Source organism: Mastomys coucha, unplaced genomic scaffold, assembly GCF_008632895.1.
Source record: "Mastomys coucha isolate ucsf_1 unplaced genomic scaffold, UCSF_Mcou_1 pScaffold13, whole genome shotgun sequence".
NCBI lineage: Eukaryota > Metazoa > Chordata > Mammalia > Rodentia > Muridae > Mastomys > Mastomys coucha.
This window is the reverse complement of record NW_022196895.1, coordinates 70,657,396-70,674,145: the sequence shown is the minus strand read 5'-3', so window position 1 is coordinate 70,674,145 and position 16,750 is coordinate 70,657,396. Positions and strand designations below refer to the sequence as shown.

At 47.9% G+C, this 16,750-nt stretch overlaps 1 long non-coding RNA gene across 1 annotated transcript; it reads right to left on the bottom strand.

Moving 5' to 3' along the window:
* Positions 1–15,170: 15,170 nt before the first annotated feature.
* Positions 15,171–16,534, bottom strand: LOC116087728. The gene is made up of 2 exons (XR_004117590.1): positions 16,281–16,534; positions 15,171–15,691 (listed from the first exon to the last, which is right to left on the bottom strand). It is a non-coding gene; the product is annotated as an uncharacterized LOC116087728 (long non-coding RNA).
* Between the last annotated feature and the right edge of the window lie 216 nt (positions 16,535–16,750).

The following is a 16,750-nucleotide window of genomic DNA, read 5'->3' as shown; positions in this document are numbered from 1 at the left end:
AGGAAGCTGCTTATTCTTCATCTTTGCTTTTGCCATGTTGTAGTCCCCAGAATCAAAATACTTTTGCCCTTTCTGCAATCTTTTCCTTAAAAAATCAGAACCTCCAGGCTTTTGTCCCAAATGAGGATAGCTTGCTTTTAATTTTGCTTCTTCAGCTTTCTCTGGACTAGTTACTTTATCTTCCATTTCCTTTTGCTCCTCCACCGACGCTGCCTCTGGGACTTCCGCAGACATGGTGCTCCTTCTATCCCCGCGCCTCCGGCCCTGCGACGCCCGAGCACTTCCAAAGGCTGACTCTTAATGATGTTCTACTAGCCATGCCCACACCTCCTTTAAAAAAAAAAAAGATTTATTTTATGTATATGAGTACACTGTAACTGTACAGATGGTTTTTTGCCTTTATGTGGTTGTTGGGAATTGAATTTAGGACCTCTGCTCACCCTGGTTGCCCTGTTTGCTCTGGTTGGCTCCTCTTGCTCTGGCCCAAAGATTTATCTATTACTATAAATAAGTACACTGTAGCTGTCTTCAGACGCACCAGAAGAGGGCATCGGATCTCATTACGGGTGGTTGTGAGCCACCATGTGCTTGCTGGGATTTGAACTCAGGATCTTCAGAAGAGCAGTCAGTGCTCTTACCTGCTGAGCCATCTCTCCAGCCTTGTGCCCACACCTCCTAGAAAAGGTTTGACACCCTTCCAAATTAATGTCACTGGATGGGAAAAAGTACTCAAAGCGCGAGCCTGTGGGAGGCACTTACCGTTCAAACCGTAACATTCCCACGGCGGTTGCTGGTTCCTTCCCTCCAGCTTGAATCATGGGGATGCTTTCGTCATATTCTCCTTCACCTTGGAGTCTTTTGAGAAGAGCCACAGAGGGGCACAAACTCCCCTGGACTCCACACTTTCTTGACAGCCCACACCTGTTAGTTCATTAAGTATTCTGAGTCCTTAATGGTATTCAGCCCCTACATAAGCCACCATAAGTGCTCCATGAGTGCTCTGTGAGTGCTCCATCTCTCAGTGCTCCATAGGTCTCAATTTAGCTGCCTGCCTACACCCTGAGCTTTCTTACGGCCTCAACGAAACATCATAAAAGTGTGCGTTTTTCTGCTTCTGTTGTTGTTGTTGTTGAGGTGGTGGTATTATTCTTGCTAAGCATGGGCATCCAGAGTGGACACTAGGAGTCAGAGTTGAATTCATTAAAAAAAGGGGGGGGGGAGGGCAAGGCTTTTGCTCACCTGGATCTTAGTTACTCTTCTGTTGCTGTGACAAAACACCATGACCTAGGAAAGTGTGTAATTGGACTTACAATTTCAGAGGGTTGAGAGTCCATCATGGAGGAGCAATGTGGCAGCAAGTAGCAGAGGTGTTGGCTGGAGCAGCAACTGAGAGCTCACATCTCAAACCGCAAACAGGAATCTAAGAGTCACATTTGAAATGGTGAGAATCTTTGGAAACCTGAAAGCCCATTCCAGTGACACATCTTCCCCAACAAGGCCACACCTCCTAATCCTTCCCAAATGGGTCCATTAACTGGAGACCAAGTACTCACCTCAAATGAGCCTAGGAAGGTCACCAGTACTCAAGTTGCCACAGCTGGCTTGAAGATTGAATTGGTAACCACTTTTCTCACAGTATGCCGTCATTTTGGTCCCTGTATTACTGTGACACAGATAATTAGGAATTCCATTTACAGATGGTCCCAAGCCAGTGGATGCAAAAAGACTACAAGGGGACAAGGATGTCTCGCCTCCTTGGATATGAGGAGTGAGAGTAGGAGGGACCTATAGGAGGAGCCAGCGTGGCTGTCCGTCCTCAGCCTGCTCTGGGCTAATGAGCTGGAGAAACTGAGGAACAAAGGGAGATGGGACAGCCCTGGCATGGTTGACGGAGGACTGAGGAAATAGCTGACAATTGAGCCTTGGCAGGAAATGGATCTTAGGAAGGGTACTGGTGTCAAGGGGCTAGAATATTTTCTGTGGCTCCCTTAAAGGGCAAGACAGAGCTTGCAAGTCCAGGAATATAGCTAAGTGCTGGGGCAGGGCTGGGTTTTCCTAATGCTGTTTTCAGTTAATCCATTTCTTATTCATTTATTTATTCATTTAATCAATTCATTATCACCAGGCTCTGGTCTTGTACTCTCTAGCCTGCTCCTCCTGAGGAGGTTTCAGGTGCAGCTTCAGGCCCTGGGTGCTCTGGTCCTCTCAGAGATAGTCCGGGTAAGGTCCTCATGTAGGGAGGGGTGAGCACCAGTCTGGAACCTCCCATGTGGACAATGCTCTCATGTGACCTGTGTGCTACCAACAGGTCTCCCTGGGTGACATAAACATGGTTCATCTTACAGAAAAGACCACAGATTCCCCAAGTGCCATGTAACAGCCATCTGGCCCTGCCTTCGCTTGTTGCTTCACCTCACGGGCCTGTCGGCAGGACCCGGTGTTCCCACAGCTGACGCTTCTAGTCTGGATCTTGAAGCCTCCGTTCTCCCCACAGCCTAGCCGAATTCTCATGGCCATCAAAGACAACTTAAGTGGTACCTTCTCCAAAACTTTGCTTGAGTGCCCCAGTTAGAAGCACTGATGCTAATCTCTTGGCTCTAGAGTCTAGCTGCTTGCATTTTTCTTTATATTTAGCTTGGCTTGGTCTTGCTCCACCAAGGCAGCTCCCGGGGGCTACTTTCACAGTCCTCTGGAACTCCTGGATTGTGCTCATCTTTGTTGAAGTGAAACCGAGTGTTTCCTGTATGAACCTTTCTGCTGCCCCTTCATGGCTCCCAAGATCAAGCTGAGCTTGTGATGCTCTGTGTGATCTGATTCCCCCACCCTCACCCCAGTCTCCTCGGCAGAGCCCTTGAAGCAGGGTCAGGACATATCTCTTGGGTGTTCCGAGTAAGTACTGCATGAATACATGTCAGAATGCGATGCAATGGAATTTCAGCTGGATTATGATTGGAAGGACTCAGCAATGATGGGTTTGTGTTCACTTCTCACAGCCAGCGCAAGACTCCGCCTTCCTCATTCCATGTTTCTCTAGTGGGACTTGGGTTGGGGGGCAGGGGGCGGGGGGTGGGACGCTCAGGGCTTGAGTTATAATCAATTTATAACACATGCAGATGGTCATCTCAATCTTTTTGGGGGGGTTGGGGGGGAGGTGGGGATTCAAGACAGGGTTTCTCTGTGTAGCCCTGGCTGTCCTGGAACTCACTCTTATAGACCAGGCTGGCCTCAACCATCCGCCTCAGAAATCCACCTGCCTCTGCCTCCCAAGTGCTGGGATTAAAGGCGAGCGCCACCACTGCCCAGCGGTCCTCTCAATCTTGCGAGTGCCATGGGCCTGTGAGGTATGGTGGCACAGTTACCTGTCACCTCCACTGTATGGTGGCACGGTTACCTATGACTCCAGCCCTTTGGGATTACAACTTAGATCACAGGAGGCAGGAGGGTCACAAGTTTAAGGGAGCCCTAGGCTACACACAATTGAGTCAGTCTTAGATCCATAGCCTGCCCCTGTCTCAGGGGTGGGGGGATCCATAGCCAGTGCCTGTCTCAGAGTGTGGGCGAGATCCATAGCCTCTCCCTGTCTCAGGGGTGGGGGATCCATAGTCTGCCCCTGTCTCAGGGGTGGGGGATCCATAGCCTGCCCCTGTCTCGGGGTGGGGGAATCCATAGCTAGCTCCTGTTTTCAGGGGTAGGGGAATCCATAGCCAGCCCCTATCCAGAGTGTGGGCAGGATCCATAGCCTCTCCCTGTCTCAGGTGTAGGAGATCCATAGTCTGCCCCTGTCTCAGGGGTGGGCGAATCCATAGCCTCTCCTTGTCTCAGAGTGTGGGCGGGATCCATAGTTTGCCCCTGCCTCAGGGGTGGAGGTGGGGATAGTCCTATGACCAGCAAACCCACATGGCAGCAGACTGACTGTTTTCAGTTCTTCAGGGATGACAACAGTAACAGAAACCTCTGCCAGCCTTTGTCTCTGTCTCGTAAGACACTGAATGAAAAGTCCCTACATTGTTTTTCACATTTCCTGGGAAGAAGAGCCCCGGGCATACCAGAAAATGTTGAGGTGAGTCAGAGGGCCCCTTCTGCTGCAGAAGGATCTGAACGCCAGCCTACAGACCAGGTCCTAACAAGGGACATCCGAACAAGTCCCCTCCTCTCTGGCTCACAGAGTTTTGCCTCTCCATGTCTTTGTTTCCATGTCTGTCTTGTGATGGTCTGAGACCTTGTTCTTGGGAGACAATGAATTATGCCAGGGATGGCGCTAAAAGCATTATAGTAATACTTGGAAGTCTATGTCATTGGACTTGAGGAAAAAGAAGTGTTGTGGCCCCTTGGGACACAGGTTCTCAGAAAGGCCAAAACTCAGTTTCAACAATGTTGAGAACCAGAGTGGCAGCCTGCAATTTTGTTTGTTTGTTTCTGTTGGGTTTATTTAATTTTATTTTATGTGCACGAGTGTTTTACTTGCATCTATGTATGTACACCATGAACACACATTGCCCATGAAGGCTAGAAGAGGGCAGAAGATCCCCTGGAACTGGAGGTATAAGTCATGTGGGTTATGGGAACTGAACATAGGACCTCTGGAGGAGCGGCCAGCGCTTAACTGCTGAGCCATCTCTGCAATTACTGGGCAGCTGCCTCTTACATCTACTCAGATGGAGGTTGACTGAGGTTCTCCTGAGAGAGTTTCTGAGAAGTGGAACCTTTTTTCCTGGGGTCCTCATTGAAGCTGTCGATGCTGGCTAGAGACATGCAACCAGCACTTGCCCCAACTCCTTGGCAGGAGGCTGTGGGATCACTTAGGGACTTCGTTAACAGGGTGAATTTAAGGGCTTCTGAAACCTTGTGTTTTCAACTTTGAGCTCAAGTCAGTAGTGAGAGCATCCTGATGCCGTGGTACAATGGCAGAGAACTGGGTAGAATTAAGCAAGAGTTCCTGGAGTGCGGTACATGACATTTTAGCGAGGAGGTGCTTGCCCAGGGTTAGGAGAAGTAATACCACGTACCAGGTAGGGGGTGCTCTGAAGGACAGATCTGGAAGCTGCAACACCTATAGCTTGTCTTGAGTTGAACGAGCCAATGTGAACTACCACAGGATTCTATGTCCACAGCCAAAGCGGCCAGGGGGAAAGGCCTTCATTTCCCTTGGAGAAGGCAAGGCAAAAATGTACGGAGAGCCCTTCTTCCCCATGAAAAACAGTGTGGCCAGCCCTTCTCTTCTGACAACATTTGACTGAGGCCTGTGGAGGAGGAGGGTCTCCATGTGATACCACGGAAACCAGACAGCATCTGTGGAAAACCCTCAAGCAACACCTCGATTGCTCAGTCTCAAACGACTTCTGTGCCCAGCTTCATGGGCACTTAAGGGCACTTTGGGATATGATTCTGTTGGACACCAGGGATGTCTTATAGTACCCGCTGCTTCCGTGCTCCCAGAAGGTGGAGACAGTGAACCCAAAGTATCCATGTCATGGCTCAGGATCATAGCCTAGGCAAATGCAGGCCCAGCACCCAGGTCATTAACCTTAAGCACAAGCTTGAGGCAAGCTTGCTTTTCTTTGTCTCTAAATGAGAGAGGAGGGGTAGAAAGTTGGAAGGAGAGTTCCATTTTTATACCCCCCCTGCACTGCCCCACCTCATGAAAAGCTTTCTTTGAGGAAAGGCTGGCAGAGGAAGCAATTCTGTGAGCCTATCCTGGAAGCTGCCTCAGTGTTTGAAAGTGGAATCAGAACGTTGAGCCCACACTTCTTCCTGGGTCTAGGCAGAAACCCTAGGGCTCCTTTGGGAAAAAAAAAATCAAACCAAAAATACTGCCTCCCCCCCAAAAAAAACTATGAATATAACCCAGAATAGTCCTGCTCTTCTTGGAGTTATTCATCCTGGAGAAATGAGAACATGCCCATAAATGCTGGCATGGAAAGGACTACAGTCTTTCTGGTACCAGTCCCACACTGGAAGCAACTCAAATGTCCATGAGCAGGTAAGTGGATTAACAAGTTGTGGCATGTATGTGGGGAATACTGCTCATCAGTAAAAGGACTGGTTGAATTACTGACACATGAGGGACATGTGGGCGACCCTCATAGCCACATGCCGCTGAGAGAAGCCAACTGTCATGGTTTGTATATGCTTGGCCCAGGGAGTGGCACTATTAGAAGGTGTGGCCCTGTTGGAGTTGCTGTGTCACTTGGGGTGTGGGATTTAAGACCCTCATCCTAGTTGCTTGGGAGTTAGTATTCTGCTAGCAGCCTTCAGATGAAGATGTAGAACTCTCAGCTCCTTCACCACGCCTGCCTGGATGCTGCCATGCTCCTGCCTTGATGATAATGGACTGAACCTCTGAACCTGTAAGCCAGCCCCTACTAAATGTTGTCCATATAAGCGTTGCCTTGGTCACAGTTCTTGTTCACAGCAGTAAAACCCTAAGACACCAGCTCAGAGTAAGCATGTACTTGTTATTATATACCATGTAATTCTGTATATAAAAAGTCCTAGAAATACAATGCAGTCTACAGTGACCAACAGACAAACAAAGAGGTTAGTGCAGGGGTCACCAGGAGCTGGGCTTGGGAAGGAAGGGAAGTGTGAAGAGCAATAGGAAGCTTTAGGGGTGCTGGGCACTGCCGCATGCTTGAACCATGATGCTGAATTTACAGGTGTACACATACCACAACATACAGAATTACTAAATTGTACACATTAAAACACGTTCTTTGTTATGTTGATTGTACCTAGAAGACATTTACAATAACAACAAAACAGTACCACTACATTTTTTTTCTTGGATTACTAACTTTAAATTTATTTATTTTATGTCCATTGGAGTCTTCACCACACATGTTTTATGAGGGAGTAAGAGCTCCTGGAACAGGAGTTACAGAGAGTTGTGAGCTCCCATATAGGTGCTGGGTATTGAACCCAGGTCCTCTGGTAGAGCAGCCAGTGCTCTAAACCACTGAGCCATCTCTCTAGCCCCTGGATTAGTAACTTTAAAAGCACAGAAATGTTTACCACAATCTCTCCAGAGCTGGGCCTGTGAACTTGCTCTGTACGATGTTGAGCCCAGTTCTGTCCTGCTGGTGGCTGGGTTCTGGAGGTTTCCAAAAAGCTCCATGGGAAAGCTCCTTTCCCTTTCACCAGCAGGAAGGTGTGAACACAAAGTACTCTTTCCTTTCCCCTCCCCCCTCCAACTTCACCTTCTTTTCCTCCTCCTGGACAGTGACCCACTTTGTCCTAGGCTGGCGGCTCCTCCTACCTCAGCCTCCTAAATATGTATGCTATGACCCTGCCTCAGTTTCTCCTAAGTAGGCATCTAAGTTCTGCTTCCCCCTTTCCCACCCAGCGGGGCTGGTTGTGGTCTTGGGAACAAGCCTTCATTAAAACCAGATCTGCCCACGTCAGAGTCCTATTTTTGTTTAATGGTCAGATCTCCACTTTGGAGAGTTTGATGCTCCATAACTCTTGTTGAAGACCAAGATTTCCCAGGCTAGGGATTGGGACTCAGCAGGTAGGGTTGTGGTTCATGGCTTTTTCAGACATTGGAACGAACTGAAAAGAGCAGTCCTGCCTGGGTCCCATTTGGAGAGAGGAACAAGACAGATGTTTACTGACTCCCCACTCTGCTGCCTCTTCGTGCAGCAGGACCCAGAGACTCGATACTAAAGTGCTAACCAAGCAACAAGCTTTTGGGTTTCATTATTTTCTTTTTAAAAATTCCTTTCCAAGCTGGGCGTGGTGGCACATGCCTTTAGTCCCAGCACTTGGGAGGCAGAGGCAGGCAGATTTCTGAGTTCGAGGCCAGCCTGGTCTACAGAGTGAGTTCCGGGACAGCAGGGGCTACACAGAGAAACCCTGTCTCGAAAAAAAAAAAAAAAAATTCCTTTCCAATCATGGTATGTACGAGTACCAGGCTAGGTGCTGCTTAGAAGCTCATGGCTGAGGGGCCATGATTCAGTCAGAGACAAAGCAGGGTGCCCAACCCCACAGCATCAAGAGTAAGGGCAGTGTGCAATGCTTCCAGACCCCTGACATGTTCTAACTTCCTGCTGCTCTCGTGGTCTTAGCAGTTAAAAAAGGAAAGTCCCTTGGGCCTAGTATCAGGAAGGGTTATCTTGGAAAAGCACTATGGTGGCTTGGAATATAAATAATACAATATATTCATATATATCAGGCAGTGGTGGCACATGCCTTTAATCCCAGCACTTGGAAGGCAGAGTCAGGTGGATTTCGGAGTTCGAGGCCAGCCTGGTCTACAGAGTGAGTTCCAGGACAGCCAGGGCTACACAGAGAAACCCTGTCTCAATAAAAACCCCAAATATATATGTGGTGTGTGTGTGGGGGGGTGTATGTATGTATTCATATATGTAATCTTACCATTGTTAGCATTCTGTATAAACTCCACCCCCACAGATACCTGGCAGCAGCCAGGTATGCTCCTCCCCATGGTTACCTGGCAATGACCAGGTAGGCCTGGCCCTATAAAAGGGGCTGCTTGCCCCCTCCTCTCTCTTACTCCTTCTTCTCTCCCTTTGCCTCTTGCTCCTTTGTTCTCCCTCTCTCCCCATTTCCTTCCCTCCTCTCTCCACGTGGTCATGGCCGGCCCCTACTTCTCTACTCTTTCCTTCTCTCTGCCTTCCTCTGCCTCTGCTACCCTCTTAATTCCCCTCCCCATGCCCTAAATAAACCCTATTCTATACTATATAGTCATGTGTCTAGTCCCTCAGGGGGAAGGGATGCCTCGGCATGGGCCCACTGAGGCACCCCCTTCCCCCACACCTCGCCAGAACATATTCTTATAGCTCTTTCTCTTTTTATGATCACAACAACCATGTTCAAATGTGAAAGTCAGTTGGATTAAAACCATTCACACTGGCCTAGAGATATACTCAGCAGTTAAGAACACTAGCCGCTTGTCCAGAGGACCTGGGTTCTGTTTCTGTCACCCACATGGTTGCTTCACAACCGTCTATAACTCCACCTTCTGGCTTCTGTGAGTACCAAGTATGGATGTGGTGCACAGACAGACCTACAGGCAAAGCACCCACGCACAGAAAATAACTTTTAAAAACTGTATAACATCCACATCTCTATGCAGAGGTTGCTCTGCCAACCTCTGGTTCCTTTTATCATCAGACAGACTCTGCACCCTTTGGAGGATGACTATCTATTTCCCACTCCCCACAGCACGTGGAATCACCGTTTTGTTTTCTGTTTCTGGGAATTTGACTGTTCTAGTACCACCCACTGGCAGAACCGTGCATGTGGTTCCAAATTCCACTCTTTCACTCGAGGCATCCAGGTGCCTCTGCACACCTGGCAGGAAAGGGTGAAGAGAAGCCTGGAACCGGTGAGTGAGCAGGATCGTGGTCCATCTGTGAGTGCTTGGTGGGTGGGTGGCGGCTTCTGTGCTTATGTTTCATTTGGGGTGAACAAGGGTTATGTAAACCTTGGAGAGCGGGAAGGGGTTTTTCAGGGAACGTACATTGACTGAGACTTAGGTCCAGCGAATGCCTCCTTTGCACCGAGAGATGATCCAGGTGCTAGCTAAACATGTTCTTATCCTGTTCAACAAAAAACAGAAAGGGAGTTGAACCTGTGATTTTGCTAAGGACTACGTGACATTCCTCAGGTAGAGGATGTGGGGGGTCAGGCTCCCCAGGTGAGGTCAGGGCAGAGAAGAGGAAGCCCCACTGAAATGGGGAATCGTGCATTTTGATCTTAGTTCAGCTGCACAGTACGCTTTGTGCTGGCTTGTCTCACTTAGCAGGACGCTGTCACATTCAATCCTTGCACGAATGCACAGACAAATGTTTCTCTTTTAAACGTGGACTTCCACCCCTTTCACGGCTGTTCTGCATTCTCTTTGCATTCGTCTGTTGCTGGACACTTGGATAGTCTGTGTCTTGAGGCTGGGAACGATGCTGCTATTCTAGTGGGGGCGGCACACAGAGGTGGGCGTGCATTCCTGTTGTGAATTCTTTGGGTCTGTGCTCAGAGCTTAGCTTGCAGGGTGACGGAGTGATCTGTGCTTCATTTCTGAGGAATCACAACACTGCTGCCCACACCATTGCCTGATTTCAGCTCACACCTTGCAGCCAAGCTCAAACACACACCCTACAGCGAAGCTCAAGGGTCCTGCTTTCTCCAACTCCCTATGAGCACTTCTTTCTTCCGGTTTACAATGTTGTAGTCATTGTAATGGCCACAATGTCTCTCACTATGGTGAGACTTACCATTTCCCTCATGACTGGTGAGGTGACCATATTCTATGTGTCTGTGAACTCTGATTTTTCACAATAATAAAATATTTTAAAGCTTTTGACAAGATCAAACTGAATATAGTCTGTTACACTAGCAATAAAGGCCCATTGAGAAAACTTCCTTCTGGTCAAGCGCATAGAATCTCTGGCCTGGGTAGAGAAACACCATGTTGGTTGGGCTGGGCCAGTCCCTTGGCCAGGGAGACTACCCTGAAGCCCTCTAAAGAGATGGGTGGAATAAGTAGTCCTCTAATGAGATACCGGTACTTTTCTTTCCCAGAATCCCCACCCCTACCTAGGACAGTAATTCATTGGGCCAAAGCACTGCTGCTTTGTAAGTCTGCACACTTTTCTTAATTACTCAGAAAGATATAACTTCTCTTTTTCTTCTTTCTTTCTCTTTCCTAAGAATGGTTTCCTTAATGCTTCAGGTTTCTCCAACTCTTTGGGCTTCTTTACTGTTCCTCTAAAGCTCGCCTCCCCGGTGTGTGGTTTCTAGTCAGGGTTGTACCTGACTTCAATGCTGTGTTCAACAGCATGGCTTTCCCCCTTTCTCCTGTACTCCCCTCCTCGGGGGAGCTGCTAAGTGTAGAGTTTGCTTGTTCTGGAGACTTTTCTTTTTAAATTAATAATGGAATTGCTCTTGAGCTTGCGTTTGAATCCATTCTTAAATTCTTTTAATAATGAAACTAAGAACCCCAAGAGGGATTGGGACAGCCATGCTTGTCTGAGTTGGTGGTCAAGTAGGAGGTGTAGAGGTGGGAACACGAGAGGAGAGGAGAGGAGAGAAGAAGAGAGGAGAGAAGAGGAAAGCAGAGGAGAGGAGAGAAAAGGAGTGGAGAGGAGAGGGGAGGAGAGGAGAGGGGAGGAGTGGAGAGGGGAGGAGTGGAGAGGGGAGGAGTGGAGAGGGGAGGAGTGGAGAGGAGAGGAAAGCAGAGGAGAGGAGAGGAGTGCAGAGGAGAAGAGAGGAGAGCAGAGGAGAGGAGAGCAGATATGGAGAGCCAGCAGCTGCCACCCTTAAGCATTGTGATAAACAAGCCCTTATTTGGAAAAGCTGAGCGTCTCCAGTTTGTGATGCAAGCTGGCATGATTTCCTGCAGCCTATTATGATTTGCCGTCTAGCCGATGCTGATTGGGACTAGGGAAAGTATTTAACCCACGAGTGCTGGGGGCTGGGTAGAGAAGAAAGAAGAGAGAGAGAGAAGGGAGAAAAGAGAAAGAGGTAGAAAGAAAAATAAAAGTACAAGGTTCCTGAATAAACTGCTTGGAGAAGAGTTCGTGGTTGCCTCCTTATTTCCGCTGGTCGGTGAGGCGGCGACAAGGGGTGGCCCATACAGGGACATCTTCTACGGCTCAGAACTCCTTGCAGACAGGGCAGCCGACTGGTAAGTTCCCAGGTAAGGTGGGACGAAAAGAAAGGGCCTCGGTAAAGAGGCAATAAGGTCTCCGGAGTGGAGCGATAAAGTCCCGTTAAGGGCAAATAAGGACCTCAGTAAAGAGGCAATAAGGTCTCCGGAGTGGAGTGATAAAGTCCCGTTAAGGGCAAATCAAAAGTGATAGTATGGGGAACTCGCAATTTTGTCTCGTATTTGTTGCTCTTAAGGAGCTATTAAAAGGTGGAGTGCGACCAATCTGGAAACTGATTAGGAGCTGGAGAATAAAGTGTGTTCTAAAGCAGTAGAGAAGGAACAGGAAGCTTTAGAACAGCTGGAGGAAGAGAGGTCAGCCAAGTCTTACAGACTCCAAAGGCTAACACAGCCCGTGAAGCAGCATCGTGTCTCTCAGTTTGCATAAGAACTAAGAGGCTGGAGAGATGCTCCGCAGTGAAGAACACTGGCTGCTCTTGCAGATGACAGCGGCTTGGTTCCCAGCACCACATGGTGGCTCACAAACATCTGGAACTCCAGTTCCAGGGGATCCGATGCCCTCTTCTGGCTTCTGTGGGCACAAGGCATACATATGATACACATGCATGCATGCAAGCAAAACACTCAAGTGTATAAAATAAATGACTCTAAACCGGTTTGATTTTTTTTTTTTTAAGTGAACTACATTCCTCTTAAACTCCCAGAAGGAAGTGTGTCATCGCACTGGGAAATTTCCAGTTGGGAAATGCAACCATAAAGTATAACTTAGCCAAAGCCGGGCTGTAATTACAATCCAACTAAGGCAGCTTTGAAAGTCTGTGCTGAAGGACTTAGCTCTGGCATTTTTGTTTGTTTGTTTTTGCTTAGATTGTCCTCTTCTACCTTGAAAATTATAATCTGTTTGGGAGCCCTTTGGAAAGCCTTTCTTGGCTCTACAAGCTCTTGAAAATGTCCATCTCCGGGCTTCTCCGGTATCTTGAGGCCACTGAGTACAACGCAAGTCAAGTCCCATGTTGACACTTGTGAAGTGTGGCACACAACTGACCTTTGGTCATCCGTTTGGGTGCCAGGGTATCTGCTGAAGTAGGAGCAGGCTTTACTTGTTTCTTCGGAGGATGAGAGCCTGCAGCCACCAGCCACATGCTGAGGGGATGGGTGGGATCCCTGTGCCTGCTGCTCCTGTAGAGGCTGCCCTTCATGATGCGCTCCTTCTCCTAGAGTAGGAGAGAGAAGTGTGAGGGTCATACTGAAAAAAGCTCTATGGCCCTTGACATTTCCCCAGAAACTTGAGCCTAACCCCAGCACTGCACCCTGCTAATCTCCTATGGGTCACGGTCACAGTCAGTCCCGCCATCTCCTAGAGGCTTCCTGACTCTTTGGAGACAGGGTTCCCTGTGTCGAGGCTGAAGAAAGACTGGGGATGCAAGGAGACTGCCAGGGGCATCTCAGGGGCCGAGTGTCAGCAGAGTGTGGGCTCCCTGAAGACTGTAGAGAGGCCAGAGCTAAGAAAGCAGGCGCTATGGTGTCCTGATGGTCCCAACCAACCCCAGGTTTCTGGGTCTTTCCCAAGAGCCACAGGCTAAGTTTGGTCTGGGTTATATATATCAATAACGGACCTGGGCCCTTTTCACTTGTTTGATTTGTTCATAAGACAGGGTCTCTCTGTGTAGCCCTGGCTATTCTGGAACTTGCTCTGTAGGCCAGGCTGGCCTTGAACTCACAGAGATCCGCCTGCCGCAGTCTCCCCACTGCTGGAATTAAAAGTTCTGACTTTTTCATCTTTTTTTTTTTTTTAATAGATCTGAACTCATTTAAAGTCCTGTGATCTTACCCTGATCTCAGTACTGACCTCATCTCTCCTCTGTATCTTCTCCTCTTTCCCCCACTTCAAAGAGCTAGAAAGCCTTTTAACAAAAAAAAAATCCTCCAGTGGCTTTAAGTCACTTGGAATTGGCTATTGTTATTAAATATTATTTAAAATTAAGTGTTTTAGGTTCTTTTGTAGACCTCTCCAAAAGTTACGAAAAACAGTGTGACTGTTGTAGTGAAATGGAAAAAATGAAAGGGAAAAGCCAGCGTCTCACAGTCCATCCCTTCGCTGTGGGCCAGCTACGCCTAGTGAGTGCCTCCACAGCACAGGGTCTGAGAGGCTGTGAATGCCACAGCATCTGAGTGGCTGTGAATACCACGTGCTTGGCTTTGCTTCTCCTCTGCAGCATTGGCCAGAGTGCTTTCCACCTTGGAACTGCACAGTCTCCATAAATCACCTTAAAGTCTGTAGAATAATAAAGAATGAAATTTCTTTGAAAATTATCCTTTATTTGCTTTTTCAAAACTATTATTTCTGGAAAAAAAACTACTTCTTTTAAAAAGTGCTATCTCTTTCTCCCCAGGCTCACCTCTGAATCCCAATCCAGATTGAGTTCTGCACACACACACTCCCTACATGTGATCATGTATACACAATTTTTAAAAATCAAGCCATTTTAAGTACACACCCATTACAACCATAAACATAAAATAGTTCATCAATGTTACCATTAGGTACATTCACAACCCTGAACACCCACTACCATCTATCTCTAGAGCTTCATCATCTCATAGAAAGATGCTTTCCTCATTAAATAATAGTGCTCCATTTCCCTGGTCCCAGCCATGGATTTGACTTTTCTAGATATATCACATACAAGAAACAGCACAGTGTTTGTCCCTTTGTTCTGGCTTAGTTTACTTAGTGCAAATAAGACCTGAACATTTCATCAATGTTGAGAGCATGTCAGAGTCCACTGTTCCTTTTCTAGGGCTGAATTCTATTCCCTTACATGGATATACCACAGCTTACTCATTCATCCCTTGATGAGCATGGGTTATTTCGTGCATCGTGGATAATGCTGCTATAAATGCCAGAACACAAACTGTGGTTAGTTCTCAGTTTACTGAAGAAGGAAGAGAGGGATGGAAGATGGAAAGAGGACTGGGGAGACAATTGTCCTGCAAGTTTGACACCCTGAGTTTGATCCTTGAAGCACACAGTGAAAGGAGGGAACCTGCTCCTCAGAGTTGTCCTCAAGTGGACTTCAACAGACAGACAGACAGACAGACACACACACACACACACACACACACACACACACACACACACATACACACACATTAAAAACAGCTGCAAAAATAAAACAAATTGTTTAAGTGGAGCAAACATCGACAGATGAAATTTGGCAGGGAAAACAAAAAAACAAAACAAAACAAAAAACCCTTCAAACATGCAGGCCAGTGGGATGAAAATTGCAAAAGTGCCGGGCAGTGGTGGTGCACACCTTTAATCCCAGCACTTGGGAGGCAGAGGCAGATGGATTTCTGAGTTCAAGGCCAGCCTGGTTTACAGAGTGAGTTCCAGGACAGCCAGGGATATACAGAGAAACCGTCTCGAAAAACCAAAAAAAAAAAAAAAAAAAAAAAAAAAAAAAAAAGACAAAAAAAGAAAATTGCAAAAACATTCTGTGGGTATTGAAAACATTAGCAATTTCTGTTCCAGACATAGTTGTTTCCTGGTTGATTTTGTTTATTTCTGGTTTGTTTGATCCATGATCAACCGTCAGACTTCTCATTGACTTATCAGCTGACCTGGGAATGGGAAAGAGGCAGTAACCACATGAAGGTAAGGAATTCCTACAACACAGCACTTCCCACTTCCAGAAATCCTAAATGTGCCTCTTGTTGTGGCAGTTGCTGAAAATGGGTGAAGGGTACACAGATTCTCCTTCATTTTTGATATAGTTCCCATTTTAATAAGAAAACAAGAACTAATTTGAAGAATATTAAATAAACAGTGGATCTTGGGTTGAAGGAATAAGGGCCAGATTTAACCCCGGACTGAACCAGTCTTTCCTGGCTTAGTCCTCATCCGGGGGAGCTAGAAGTCTGGAACCTGGTACAATTCCTTTGCAGCTCCCAACTGGCTTTGGGCTCCAGGGCAGAGCTCAGGCAACGTAGGGTCGTTTCTCATCTCTGCACTCCACCACCGCACATCAATGCCCTGATGGGAATTCCAGGAAAATGAATGTCCTAAAGGGAAGACAGAAGGGAGGAGCCCTTAGATTTGTTCCTAGGCAACATCTCTTAAGGCCACCCCCAGATGGCCAGCCCTGGCTGAGCCCCAGGTTCGGGGTGGGTAGGTTGTAAAATGATGCTGCCTTCAAGCCAAAGCCAAATTAGGAATCTGAAGCGAAGCAAGAACCTTGGACTAGATAGTGACCCTGAGCCAGGCTTTCAAGTGGTCCTCAAACATCTGCTGAGTGACCATGGGCTGAGGGGTGTCGGGGTGAGAGGGTGTGAGTCACTGGGGTCCAGCCTCCTATTGGCTGGAAGAATCTCCTGATCTGATGAGGGTGGGGTAGGAAAACCGGTCTGGCAGCCCTTGGAAGGCAGCGGGCAGCAACGGCTTGGCTGGGCTACGCTGGAGCACACCCGCCACCGCGGGGCTCCCCTCCCCCAGCCTCTCTTGTCCCTGGCAATGTGCATGGCTTCCCAAAACTGTCTGCGAAGTTTGGAAGACAGTCCAGGCTAGACAGACGAAAGGGAGACATCCACTGTGGCAGCCAACACAGTCTGTGTGAGTGTCTGCTTCAGAGAGGCCAGGCGACGGGAGCTGCACCTGGTTTCAGCGGAGCACAAATCCGAATCCACGATGGTGACTCTGAGCTACGTAGCTGCGAGCCTGGGAGGGCATCTTAATCCCCCAGGAAAGTCATGTTTTCCATAGCAGCAGCCCCCGGTGCTTTGGCTCTTTAGAAGCTGGCTTGGCAGACAGCTCTTAAAATAAACCCATCTAGGACAAAGTCCTGACTGCAACCGAGAACCAGTCCTTCTATTCCAGTGGTTCCCGGACCTTTCCTAACGCCCCGACCAACCAACCAGTCCTCAGATGTGGTGATTCCTAAGCGTAAAGTTATTTCATTGTTACTTCATAACTACAATGCTGCTAGTTATGAGTCGTAATGTACATATCAGTCGTATCCAATGGTCTAAGGCAACCCTGTGCTAGGGTCGTTGACACTCCCTGGAGTCGAGACCCCATAGGTTGAGAACCTCTGCTCTATTGGAAGCCAGTACTCTAAGTTAGAG